Genomic DNA, 15,000 nt, shown 5'->3' with positions numbered 1-15,000 from the left:
TTTGTGTTTCCGAGCTCCTGTGTATTTGAATTGTTTGCTCACCTATGGAGGCTCTCTCCATTATCCTATTCCTGGTTGTGTTCATCAGCTGAGCGAGATGTCTGGCTGCAGACATATTTCACAAGAAAACTTAGTAAAATTTATTTCACCTGCCTCATGACACCCTTGCCTCTGCCCCCTGGAAGATCAGAAATATTTTGTTTTAATTGAGGAGGATAAATTACAGCAACACAAAGCTAGCTTCCTGCTCGCTCCATGTGCGTCTCCGGCTGCTTGGTCAGCACAGGTCCGCCGTTCCATTTTTAAATCAAATTATGCTTGTGATAATATTGTCTTGAGCTTACAGTTGCTGACATGGATATTGACAAAGGCTTAGCCAGTATTTTAATAAGAAAACAAAATACAGGAAATACTCCAGAGTTTCCAGGTGGATCATTAGCAAGACGCCTTGGAGGGCTGAGACTGCCAGCCAGCACAGGGAATGCATCACAGTTCGTCATACAACTTAAACTTCTTTTGACATCTAGTTATGTCGAAATGTGACTGATCACCTAGGGGTCCGGGCTCCTGTGAGGGAAAAGTTCACTGACAGACAGCGAACGAAGCTGATCTTAAATGAGAATCAAGAGAAAGCAGCATTCCAGCGTCTGACAGTCTGCAGCTGCTACCTGGGTCTGCCTAACGAAGACGAGCCTGCTCTGCTGAACAGTTATATTAGCATCTGTATGCTTCTGTCTCATTATCACACATCTGCCCACCTTTATTCGAATGAAGCTTCTTCTGATCTGACAGCTCAGGCATTGTCAGTGAATAGATATTATGGGAGCCGGGTACAGCAGCTTAGGGTGTTAGCTTTTATTTTCTAAAGACTGTTGTACAGTTTGACAGTATAATGCCACAGAGGTAAAGAAGATAATTAACATATTGGGCAGTTTCTAAACAAAGCTGAGACAGTTATACTGGCAAAAGTGCTACTGCTGGAGCAGTATTGTTTGCACTCTAGAAACATCAAAGGCTTGCAAGATCTGCCTTTATAAAAAAGAGAACAGGTACAGCTTGGTCCCCACACCACAAACAGGAAGATTTGGGGGGTTCAGCCCACACCTACTAGCTGCAAAACCTTTGGTGTGCTTGAGGAGCCTGTAGTGTACATTCAAATCTCCGCTCGCTCAGGCAAAATATCTCCCAGAATTTGAGAAGACATGAAAAAGTCTGTGTGGAGAGGAGGTTTGTGGATCTTTTCACTTTCTTTAATTTATTTTTACCCCACAGCACAAAGCTAAGTGCTCATGTGAGCTTCACAGAGCTCATATTTGGATGGAGATTTAAGCCTTCTAAGTTAGAGATCACATGTGGGATTTTCTGGAAATGCCAAAAAAACGCATGACAGAGGTTTCATCATTTGCTCTGTAATAAACTAGAAAGGTTTACTTAAAAAAAAAAAAAAACAAACAAAGAGAGGGGGAAATAGTATTTTGAACCCACAATGTAGATGGACTGAGCTGTGATGACTGAGGAAGGGGATGTTCATATTCCCTTCTTCAGATCTGAGAAAAGAAATGTAGTACTGCAGTGGATTACTACACAGCTTGTCTTCAGTTTTCACCAGGTCCTACAGTCTGTACAAAATATTGGACAGCGTTGGAATCAAATGGCAACTTAACTTCACAAATATTTTGGACATGAAGTACTTAAGAAAAATATAGCTTTTTAAAGTTTGCATTCTTTATGTTTTTGAGAAAAACAGTGAATAGGATGCACTGCAGCAAGAACATTCCTGAAATCATTACCCCTTTGAGCCTTGATTTATGTTTTAAATGGCATAAATAATAACCTAGAGCCCCCTACCCACAAGCAATGTCGTGGCCAAAGACCAGATCTGCAGCTGGTTTGGATGAGTTGCTCATTTACAGCCAAAATACTCTGCAATATGCAGATTTCCCTTGCTCAGAATTTAGCCCTAAATTTCTAAGAAGTTATGGACTTTCCTCATTTCATTCATGGCTTTCAGTTGACTGCTTTTTCTTTGTTCTTGAGAGCACAGGGTTACATAAGTTAATGTTGAAATTACTCCTATTTTGCAACAACGCAATCAAAGTCATTTCAGCATCTGCGCTGATAAAGTGAGAACAGCTCATCCAGATTGGCCTCCAGGACCCGCGCTCACCATTGCAAAGCCGGAATACAGAATTAGATTCATTTTAAAAAGAAAAAAAAAAATAAAGGAAGAAAAAGATAGAATCCGTTGTCATTCATTCTGAAAAGGCATTACAGACTGCCGACACTGTACAGAAAAATAGGAGATGTTGACCTTTTTATTATAGACTTTTCTGTGCTGTTGCCCTCCTTTCGAGGTGCACCCCCCGCCGCCGCGCACCCCCGCGTGCACCCGCGCACACACGCGCCCGCTCTTCAGCTCTGTGTTATCTCAAATAATTACCCTGCGCTTCTGGCTGTCCCCAGTGACTTCTGCTGCTAAAAAAGCTACTCATTGTCGGTGAGTGAAGAGGGATTTCAAACCTGCTTCTTGTGGCCCAGCAACAGCTCTTAATTAACCACTCAGGTATTGAGCCGCCTCCTCGCCCGGCTCCCATCCATATGGCAGGAACATGTCCACAGTGATAATCACTGAAGGAAATATTGTATCAAAAAAAGACCTCGCAGAACAGAAAGCTCCTGCAAATTATTTTTAATGATTCTCCTCTTGTGAGATGGATTATTTGTTATTTCCAGCAGGGCCAGGAAAGGGGGCTTTAGGGGTACATGCCTGTCCTCCAGTTGCTCTCCCCTGCAGCCGGGCAGAACCTCATCCCCAGCCCTGCCACTGAGTGTGCACCCGGGCTACCAGAGGAGGCCCTTCAGGCAGCCTAAAGAGCTTTAGTTCCCTATGATTTTGATAATCCTTTGTTTCTAGTGTGACTTGCTTTTCTACACATTGGATGTGCATGTTTCCTGTGAGCAAGGGACTTGAAAAAACTTGCAGCCTTGACACAGACCCACACTTTTTCCTTCCCCCTTGGTTTATGGTAAAGAAAACAGTGATTTGAGTTTATAAATCTAATTAAAAATGAAGCTGCATTTACATTTTAAAACCTTGCATATACCAGCATACTGTGTCAAAAGATATTATGTATGATTTTACTTTGTGACAGAAACCATTACATTTAAAAATTCATTACAGCAAGGTTAGTTAGACACATGATGGATGCAGCTTTAATCCTGCCATATATTATTACAGTTAAAATGTAAATGATGAAAAATATTTTGTGCTTATCAGCATTTATGTGGAAATGTGTTTTACAGTGATATATGGTGTTATATTTCTATTATTATGATGAGAAAGAATGAAATACAAAAAGACTAAGTGTTTATTAAAACATGGTTACTTGTGATAAAATATTCTTGTTGTACACGACTTTAAACATATTTACCAAGGGCATTTGTCCAAAACAACTGTGAAATGTGTTTGCTATGCAAATCATTCTTTGTAATTTTTTCCCCTCTGTTATACCAACTATAGCTTTTTAATAGCCTAATGTTGAAGCCATGTAAATATATTTTTATTATTTCTCACTTCAGACATGGCAGGAACAGGAACTGGCTCTCTTTGCACACATGCGTGTATTCAAATAGATGGAAGCATAGATGAAAAGATAGACAATTGATCCTAGCAAAAATCCTTTTCACTTTCTATGTCCTCTCGTTTCAGCCTCTCAAAGCCAGCCTTGATCACAGGGAGCTGAGCTCTTCACAGGCACAGCCTTTGGCACATGCTGATCTGTGAGCATACATGTGGTCCTGTTGACGGCAGAGTGATTTAACACCTCACACAACTGAACCTTTAACTCAGGTTTGTTTTTCACCCTTCTCCCTCACATATGGGCAGTGCATCAATGCATGGGAGATTCATCCCCTGGCCAGGGAACTGAACTTTTCTTTTTTCCCCAAGGAACGTGAGTTCTCAATTGAGCTTGTGCTTTAGAAGAGCCCTGACAAGTAAATCTGTGCGGTGTTGTCCTAATTTGAAGAGTAATGAGTTTTGAGGTCAGTATTGCATGCTGCAAATTCCTAGGTTAAGTAAGTTTTTAAAGAAATTTTACTCCAGCAGTGACCCTTCTAGAAAGGTTTCTGGCAATAAGGGCCATGTCTCCACAGGCAAAATCCAGTATAATCTTGAGCAGAACAATACAAAAGCGTAAAAGCCATTAAGTGACTTGCCCAGCATCCCACAGGAAGTCTGTGACAGAAAAGAAAATAAAAACCTGAAGGTTCCGAAACTTAGGAATTTAAGCATTCTGTCTGTGCATTCCCATGTGTGCTGTGTCCACTGGGTTTTCAGTGTGTTTTGGGTTTGCTCTCTCGGTCCTTCCACTGACCCTGGCTGACTGCTGCATTATGCCAAGTATTAAGTAACCTGGTGACCCAGAAGCTATTGCCTTACACCCCTCATTCCCCCAGCTTGGTGTTGCTTCCTCCGTGTTCCCACTACTTATTTTCTGGATGTATCTACTACAAGTTCATGCTGTTTGTTTTGTTACTTTCTATGCAGTTTATAATTAAAAAAACAGTGGAGTCAATAAACAAGTTAATTGTATGGTTTCCATATTATTCCTGTAATTCCTCCAGTTTACATTGCTGTCTCTTAAAAAAAAAATTATTTCAGTTTGGCATGATGCAGTAATCAGACTGAGATTACTTCTAGTTATGTGAAGCCGAGCCCATCTTTAGCAAGTCAAATGCGCTTCTGAAAAAACTAAATCAAAATGTTTGTGATCAAGAGCATATATGCCCTTCAGTCCTTAATGCCTTTCTTTTGATATGAACAGAAGCAGGAGACCTGGTACTTGTAGTTCACTAAAGTGGCTATTTCCTTATAACCTCCCTCTTGTAACAATGTTTATTCAGTTATCAGGGAAGAAATATCATTTGTCCGTGCAGCTACAATTACCCAATTTGTTGTATAAATTATTACATTTTTTTCTCATCTCGTGTTGATGACAGAATCATTTAATAGACTTTCAGTTGCTCAAGCTTGAAAATTGGTTCCACATTCTCCCTTTTTTTAGTTTTCCTCCCTAGGGTGAGTGCAATGCAGTCTAAATACAATTTCCATCCTCCCCCCCTCCATTTTTTTTAAAACATCTGCTTGTATGAGGATGTTGTTGTGTACATTAGTGCTGTACAGTTTAGCACCCTTTAGGACTACCTTCAGCTCTCAGCTTCCTTGTTCCCGGGGCCAATCATAATATATCAGGAACTGTAGATATTTCCTATCTCAGCACTCTCCATAACTCTTCTGCTCAGCTGTCTGAAGCTGTTTTCTTTAGGAAGTCCAAAGCAAGGGGGGCTGGTTGACCTGGCATCAGTCCTATTTATAAGAATAAAACCTCTTCCCTCTACACCTTTGGAGCTTTGTCATGTAGGGGTCACTTCCGTTTAAATTAATAGCCATCGCGCCCGTGGCGGAACACGGCCACCTAACCTTTGCTGTCCCCTCTACCCTTTTGTTTGAAGTTATCCAACCTACTCAGATAATTTTCTTCAAAGCTAAGGTTACAGGATTTGCAACTGTGTCTTTGCCACATAATTCATTAGGAAGGGGAAAACCAGCTATTGTCTGTCACATATACTGGACTTTTTTTTTTTTGGTGATATGTTTATTTGTTTATTTTAAATAAGCGTTTGCTTTTAAATTTTTCCTCCCCTGCTGTTGCTGCTGAAATAAATGCCAATCAGGCTTGTTTGCTTAGTATAGGAGTTACTGTGTGGTTGAAGAAATGATGTATGGAGCAGCCATCTCACTCCCAGACTTCGATCTAAGAGCTTTTCTTAGAAGTAATGTTTCTGTGGCACTGGAGATGTGACAGAGTTACCATCTGCCCACTCATGAGTCAACTGATTGCCTATGAAATCTATTGGTTTTAGTTTTTAGCCTAAGAATATTTGCTGAAAGGAGGATTATCACTTTGTAGACCACCAACGGCTGTTGAAAAGCAGGGCATAAAACTTTGTTTATGTCTTTAATAACCCACTTAATGACGGAGCAAGCACATTATTCATAATAAAATAGGCTGGCATGATCTTACTCCAGTACATGGTGTCAGGGAATTAAGAAACATCTGCTACGCCATAAAATAACATTGTATATGTTATGTACATTAAAAACACGTGTATACGCATATGTATATTATATACATTATTTAAAATGTCTCAGTGGAACTCTCTTTTTAATTACATTTAGCAAACACTGAAGTGGTTAAATGAGGGTATTTTTACTTTTGAATTTGTATTTCATATAATGTTTGAGTCTATGGCTAGATATAATGGTAAGGGACAGGATACTTTATCAGAGTACATTAAAGACATAAAGGCAAAGTTTCGAGTCTTGAAATTGGGGTTCAAAATCTATTTTTAGCCTCCAAATAAGTGACCTAATTTTCTGAACCACAAAGCATTTGTGGGTTCTTGATGAGAGTGTTGGTTGCTCAGCAACTCTGAAAAACCAGGCCAGTATTTCAGTGCCTAAATGCAGATTTTTATTTACAACGAAGGCATCTGAATTTGCAGCTTTTACCCGTACTAGTTACAGGCATTACGCCTGCACTCAGAATGGAAACCCCCCTGTGCTGCTGCTGCACGTGCAAGGGGAGTCACTGCCTTTGCTTCAGAGAACCTGGAGTCAGAGGGACCAACTATTCCTTACCCTCACTCTGCAGCTGGGATGCTGGAGGCAGAGGGGGAATGCTTCTCCCTGGAAGTGGCTGAGCATGGTGGCTCCCAACCAGCAAAGCATGTAAACATGTCTTTAAATTTAAGCGTGTGAGATGTAAGTGGGACTACTTGCATCTTAAAATTAAATACATGTTTCACTAGATCAGGCCAGATGGTTTTACATGCTCAAAAGTGACATTTACAAGGTCACATAGGAAATGTTTGACAGAGCCAGGAACCGAAACCAGATCTCCTGAGTGCCAACCTTATGCCTTAGTTTTGCACCCATCTTTTTTTTTTTTTTGATGGCATTTTTCTCTCAGTGCAAACAAAAATGGAAAAAAATGATCCAGTAAGTAGACAAGGAAGTTGTAGGGTCTTGCATGTCTGTCTGGTTTTGGTTTTGTTTGTTGTTTGGGTTTTTTTTTCAAGTGCTACTGTTTCAGAGATTAGCACTTTCAGCTTTTCAGAAAAGCATGTATTTTTATCAGCTTTACAAATTTTTTTCTCCTATCTTTCAGATATGTAAGCAATCTGTTTTCACTTTGTAGGTGGCCCACCAAATAAAAAAAGTTATAAGTTAATAAAATTTCTATGCAGATTTATATGAACTGAATGAACTCCCCCAGAATGTGAACGTTAATCTGTTGGAAAATAGCTGCCGTGGTACTGGAATAACTCAACGTCACACAGCAGGGCACACTAACAGTAGTTCTCTCATTGACATTTTCCCCACAAGTGCCAAAATAAACATGGGAAACTACTATGGGGGAAAAGCCCAATGAACTACTGGAATGGCAACTGTGATATATTGAAAGCGGTTTCCTCAGATTCACCTAAATCTCAGCTTTCACTAATGTGTATATTTTTCTTGGTAGCCCTATCCCTGTGAATTATCTCAAATGCATCTCTTTGGTTTAGTCTGTCTTTGCAAGCTCTGTTCTTGGCAAACACCTACACTCTTTGCAATCTCCCATTCTGCCTCAGGTTTGATGTCTTTAGCCTTTCTGTCCTTCTCTAACTCAAATCCAGACCTCAGCACCATGAGAAAATACTCTAGATGAAATACTTTTTTTCTTATTAACATTTAGTGACCACGATCTTACCCTGTGTATGACAAGGAAGGAAGCAACATTCTCACTTTCTCATAGGACCCTCCTAATACACCAGGAAACTGCAAAAAGGTAAAATATGAGCATGGGGGTGTAGGTTTTATGTAGTGACCTCTTGTTTTGGCTGGCTGGGCTCTGTTGTGTTTAATGGACTTCTATTCATAAAATTTGCATATCTGTGACCAGTTTGTAAAAACTCTTAAAAATTAGTATAATTTAAGTAAGATTCCTATAAATGACCTCACCCAGTAACCTGTGGGGTCTGAGAATCAGAGTCCATTTATTTTTCTTGAGGGTATTTAGAACATCATCATCTCAAGCTGAGCAGTTCCACCAGACCAGAACAGGGGCCTGTGGCCAAGGCACTGCAGCTGCTGAGCTGGAAAGGGAGGACAGGGTCTGCAAGGGCTAGAGATGTAGTCTTGATGTAGAACTATTTCTTTTCTATTTTATATCAAACTGAAAGAAATTAAAACTTAGAATCTTCCAAAGAAAATGTCCTCTAACTTGTTGGCCTGGTTTCTCCTTCAGCAAACACCAACTTGTCTCGTTATGAGCATTAAGGATCCCTGTGGAAGGATCTCATGCTAAAAAGCATAATGCAGCTCCCTTTCAAGGTGTGCTTAACATCAGCTTCTCACTCAGGACAGGCACATGTCTGTACTTGTCAGAAGACCAGGCACAGAAGCTGTTAATAAGGTACGTACACGTATTTTTCTGGTTTATTTCATTGGGGTTTTTTAACTGAACCTGAGCTATACTGTACATGGGAACAGCTGTACAATGACCAGAGCAAATGTTCTGTCTAGGGAAGGTTTTGTTCCTTCTCCACTAGCAGCAGACACTTAAGAAAGAGACCAGAAAAGGGTGTCTAGATACTGCTGCTTCCATAGCAAACCTTCCTAGCTTTCTCCGTGCAGCAGTTCCAATTACCTGAGCCAGAACTGGTATCCTGATTGCTTTTTGTAGTCCCTGATAGATTTTCCCACACCTCCCCATTCATTACTTTGCATAATCAGTTTTTAAGGGCATGCACACTTTTGATACTACAACGTCCAGGGGCATTGAATTCCACAGTTTCACTGTGCATTACATGCACTGAGTTCTTAAGTTCTTGTCCCCAATAATTATTTCCCTGGCACTCTTGATCTTATAAACCTTTGTAGTGCCACTTTTCATCCACCTGCACACTCTCCAGGCTGTGGAATCATCCTGTATGTAGATGTTCCTCAGCAGCAGTCCGATATCTTTAAAATGGATCAAATTTCTACTGGTAACTTAACAAATAACATTTACTTCTGGGATAAAATGGGCACACACTACTACCCTCAGTGATACACAATACAAGCTTCAGAAATACCAGTAAAGGTGGAAATATAAAAAGCAGATTAATCTCCAATGTCCTTCAAATGGCAAGGAATACAGAGCTGAGACAAAGGCAGTGGTTTCTCCCTGGATTCCCCATATAGAGGAATTGCCAGAACAGGAGATTCTCCTACAGGCTGCAGGAGCATTGCCTTCCCATGTGTTCCCCTGTGTCTGGTAAATTGGGATGAGGGCTCTTTAAATATCATGTGGAGAAACTTTTGGACATAAAATCGAGATCTAAATATGTCAGACAAGTAATTGAATGGGGAACTTTAAAATATTAAATTTTATGTGGTTCTAGCCAGTTCTTTTATTTGGCGGTTCCTCATTTCCTGCATACTGGGAGAACTGGAAAGCTAGTGCCAGTGTAAGCACCTATCGCAGCTTATTACAGAGGGTAAACAGCCAATGTTATTAGTAGATGAGCAGGAAAGGTAGATCAATATAAGGAAATACTGATTTCATTCACTATTCCCTTTGTCACTGCCAGGCCTCAGAATTTTTCAGTTCATTGATGTCTGTAAGGATTTACTTCCCTGCCCAAGGAGCTGGGGCCAGATTATTCCCAGACTGCAGCAGATACTGATCAGCATGTAAGCTCGCTTGGGCAGCTGGGTAGGAAAATAAAATTTAAGATCACAGCAACTTAAATACTTCTTGGGCTTATAATGTCCACATTAGTATTAGGTAACTTGGCAACAGAAGTGACCAAAACACGTGTCTCCTTTCACAGTGATGCTTGGTGAATACATCAGGTGGGTTAGACAGAGGGGTATAATGTTTTCATTAGCTGAATGAACACCTAGCTCAGGCCAAGTCTGGAAACATTTTTAGTCACAGAGCAGCTCAAGGGTTAACTCTGTTTAGCATATTCACTTCCCTACTAACATGCCATTATTTCATTTGCAGAGCATCTTCCTCCCTAGCAGCACCTAGAGCCTGTCCTTGCATACCCCCATGGTCTAATGGCCTCAGCAAGCTGTAGTTTACACCACACACACCTTCACATCACTGTTATCACCAATGGTTTCCTCAATGGAAATAATCATTCACATTATAACTGTTGCCAAAACCCTCTGGCACCAGACGTGCTCTTGAAATGAAAGCCTGAAGGCACCCAAGAGCCTGAGCAACTGTAGCAGCAGCCCAGCCAGTCAGTGAGCTGGGTTTGAACTGCAGGAGGGGGAAAAGACAGAAGACTTCTCTGAGGAAAAATTACACTTTGTTTTATACATGTATGTAGAATCACATTTTGTGTTCAGTATCAACTAGAGGTAGGTGCCCAAATCTGCCTGGTCCTTGTAGACAAGTTCAGCTGTGTGCTGAGACACCTTTTTAATGTATATTTATACAAAGGAATGCTTGTGTGTTTGTGTGTGTGTGTGTTTGTGTGTGTGTGCGCACTAATCTTTGCTCAGTGTTTGTACATCTTGAGGACCTCACTCCGTAAGTGCAGGTTAGAAGTTGTCCACAGTTAAACTTATAAGCAGAGATAGTTAAATAATATTTTCTTCTCCTCAGTGATATGACATTGCCTACCTAGTCACAGAATAAGATACAGCAACTTAGTCTAAGTAATGCATCCAAATAGTCATTTGACTTACCTTGAATCTGCTCAGTTCTTTCATCTTCTCCAGTCAACCAGGCAGAGGGGCATTCCTAAAATCTCTGGCAGCTGGCATGTGAGGAATTCTTATTGTGGTGGTGCAGCTTATTCGAGTGGGCACATGTGAACTTAATCACCAGAACAGAGACTGGCTGATGTGCACCTACCTTTCTGCCTCCTGAGCAGCACTGTCTGGGACCAACACCCAGATAAGAAACAGGGATTTTTACTTATATCCAGGATTCCACATTGAAACCTGAATGTGTGCCTTTCCATGCTAATGGTTTCATGTCCATGTACCTGCAAATGATTCATCATACAGTCCCACCACTGCCTACCTGGAGCCTGGAAGCATTTTGAATGCATTCAAATATTTCCATGCCAAAATGGCATTTTTTACACATTCTGATTTCAAAGATGACTCTAAATGTTCTGAGTCCCTTAGCAGGTTTAAACATTTTTAGTGAGTTAAACTAACTGCATCTGTTATTTTTGTACAGTTGGATTGTGTAACTTGATTACCTGACATAGTATCAGCAGCGTGAGGTCCTTTACGGGTCACGGCTGAGATGGATTTTATGCATAAGAATTTCTCCATTTTTGTTCAGGAGAAAATTGTTCTTCTGGGCAATACTCATCAACTCAAGTCTGGAAAAAAGAATGCAAAATACAGCCAGACACCCCCAAAACAACCTATTAGAGCCTTGCAATGAAGGAGAAGGAAAACAAAATCGTATCCCAGTCTCTTTGGACTGGGGCCACCCATCCCACACGAAGACCCTCAGCCACAGCCGAGGTGGCTGGTTCCTTTCCCTCATGTCTCAGGGCAGCGTCACCCACTGCGTGGAGGTGGCTGGGCCCCTCTTGTACCCCGACTGGACCCTCAGGCACCATGCAATGGGTGACCACCTCCTGCAGGGTGCAGGTGTGCAGTCCAGCAGGTACCAGCATGCATCAATGTGCACCATCTCCTCTCTCCTGGAGCCCCCAGGCAGGAGGCGACTGGGAACAGGGCTTGACTCTGGGAGGATTTGGGACAGAGTCACACACTATAAACCTGTGCTTCAGCAAAGATAGCCCAGCTCCTTGTTAGTGCTGAAAAATGCTCCACAGCATCCAAGCCCTGCCGTGCTCCCAGCTCGTGCTGATGGGCGAGCTAATTGTCAGCATGCCACTGCCTCTGCTCCCTGTGTGGTCCCACTGAGTGAGCCATCCTGATGGCTGCCAGTAATGAGGAAAACTGGTGTGTTTTTGTTTTGTTTCCTTTTAAATAAACTTGCAGTCCTTAATCTAGCAGACTGGAGTCCAGATTTGACAGCCCAGTGAGTAACGAGGTGCAAGGAAAGACAGGATGTAGAATTAGGAGGTCAGGGCTGAAGGTTGCCCCAAATTTAATCTCTGGGCTGGACGTGTTACATCTCTTCCTCACCCCTCCTTCTCTTCATCCTCTCCCATGTCATCATTCTTAGACACAGGGCATAGGTGCTCACCTACTGGGGCATTGGCCTGCCCAGCCTTCCTGGGGAGCTGAAGGGGGAGAGACCACAGTGGGCAATACCCCACTGGTGCTCCTGGCCCTGTCTGGGGCTATCGCATGACGTGTTCAGGCTGAGACACCTGGAGCTGCCCACAGCTCTGCCCCAGGTATTTTGCACCCACTTCTTTCTCACCTCACCTTGAGGAGAAGCATTGAGCTGTTCATCTTGTTCAGATGCATTCATAAGAATGATGCAGGCATACTATAGAGATCTATATATGATGAGGGATAATTACAAATATTAAGTTATTTTAAAACAGCAATGTCTCTTCAAAATAAAGGTGAAGTATTCTGTATCTTTTCCTATTTTACACACACTTTCTCAGTTCCTCTGTGTCTCCCTTTCTGTTCAAAGTCAGCTGATTAGGTGACTAATTTTCTTCACCTGCAAAGTGCATTTTTGCTGTTCTACTATTCACTAGAAAAATGCAACACCCACCCAAAATATTTGTTTTTATTAGACTAATACATTGCAGATTTGTCTTCTGTAGTGATAAAGGGTTAGTTTACCTTCACTGTTATTTACCATTCTGTTTCTTGACTTCTTATGATTGTAGCACTGCACAGTAGGGAATTCTTATGGATTGGTGCATCAGAGTTGGACCAAAACCCAGACTGGGGGGTTTCTGGTGTTGGTTTGTTGGTATCTATGCCTTGTAGCCAAAAACCTGAGCTCTAACCTTTCATTTGTTGAGCCCCTGAGCTCTGACCTCTGGGCTCCAGGTGATCCCACACCAGTTATGTACTATCTTAACACAGGAAAGTACAGAAACACTAAACCTAACTAAAAGAGGCCTATTTTATGTAGCAGAATAACCCCTGGCAGAGCACACTGAGCTTGTCAAACAACCTCTTCTGTGTGTCAGAACTGTCCTGGAGCTTGTGCCCCTGCACCCACTGACTGCCCTGCACAGCAACGTCCATGTCAGCCCCTGGGCTTGGCTGCAGATCCCAGGGACAGGGCAGAGCCTCCCCCTTCGCCGCTCCCTTTGGAAAGGCACTGCTGGTAATTGATTGCAGAGGCTTCCATCAGCTTCCAGATAAAGTGGCTCAAGAAGCAAAAGGCAAATCATGTTCACTCGGTGTCTCTGGTGACATTTTATGGTACATTGCTGAGATCATCTTTGCCTTGGTACCTATCAGTAAGCATTAATTTCCTTTTGATACCTTTTCTTACCTTTCAACCTAGCTCAAACCAGATTTTAGCACAAGAAAATCAGATTATTATGACATACTAAAGGTACTAAATAATTTTTTTCTGCTGCCTGTAGCGTTGTCAACATTTGTGGCCATGGCTGAATTACGGCCATGCATGCACTAAACTTGCATTTATTCGTCATCTGAATTTTTTTTGGCAGCAAAGAAGAAAGTGCGCTGATTAAAATTTAAGAGTTATCTCAACAAGTTCAAGACCCTCTAATCAGCTCACCTTGGCTCAGGTGTCCCTCTGCTTGCCAATAGTCTTTAACATGCATCAAGGAAAAGAATATAGTCAGCAAATCCCGCCGTTTCCATGGTGACCACAGGTGGCCCTGTGCTCGCCTCCTCTACAGATGAACAGATAAAAGGTCATCGGTATTGATGGCACCGGGGAGAAATTAGTGCAGGCTGGTTTGTGGACTCCTGTGCTAAGGCAGGACAGCGATGAAGTCAGGACTTCAGCAGTGTGTGAATCCCTTTGGCTCAACGCCCCTGCAGCTGAGCCACGTGTTTAAGTGCATTTTTGGACAGCAACACTTTCGTGGTCCATAGCTCTGGCAGCAGTGAGAACAACTTTGTGGTTTAGATGGGCAGCAATAACGTAGATTAAAAGAAGTGTGGCTTTTTCTCTGGAGGGTTGGAAAACATAGTGAGCAGCTCTGTGTTTTTAAGGCAGCACTGTGAAAGAGGGGCAAGTGTAAAAGTTTAATTATAGGCTTTTCCTGACAGCGAAACAACTCTTCAGTCTCTGTGTGTGTGTTGTCAAACTGCAAATCCCAAACAAGCAAAGGAAAGGAAAAGACGTTCACATTGACTCACATTCTGTGCTGTTCTGACAAAATATTTTCAGCTGTTTAGTATAATGTCTGGTGTATATTGATGTGTATTGATTTTTCAATCCAGCACTTTAATTAGGCTCTCGTTGTTCAACCTTGCACCTTTGCTGCATTAGAGAATGACAACAGCATTTCTTTGCTAGGAGCCTTGGACCTGAGACAGCAAAGCAGAGCAAGGCTGGAGGAAAAGCCTGCAGAATATTGACAGGGAATCTAAATATCTCAAAGGCAAAAAGTTGCAAATCTGTGTTTATCATTTTTTAACCAGAGACGCAAAACATTGCAAATACTAATCTTAAAATCTATGTTAAGGTCAGTTGGAAGTGAAAGAAATTAACACTCCACTGACAACTGAACTGTTGTTTCTTTGAATGGCTGATGACCCTGTCTAGTCTACAATGTTGTTAAAAATTTATTAACTAGCTCAAATGCCTATTGACTAGAAATGAAATACACATTGGAGGCACAGCACAGCTTCTGCATGACACAATCATATTTAACAATGTGCTGAGAGAACACTTTTCCATAGGTATTCTGTGAATAGAAAATCTTTCTTGAAGAAATATTTACTTTTCCTTACTTCAAGAGATCTTTCTTTAGATGAAAAGCTAAAAAATGTAAATGTTATTG

The sequence above is a fragment of the Lepidothrix coronata genome, unplaced genomic scaffold (assembly GCF_001604755.1).
Source record: "Lepidothrix coronata isolate B3197 unplaced genomic scaffold, Lepidothrix_coronata-1.0 Scaffold217, whole genome shotgun sequence".
NCBI classification, from domain to species: Eukaryota; Metazoa; Chordata; class Aves; order Passeriformes; family Pipridae; genus Lepidothrix; species Lepidothrix coronata.
This window is presented reverse-complemented; position numbering follows the sequence as displayed.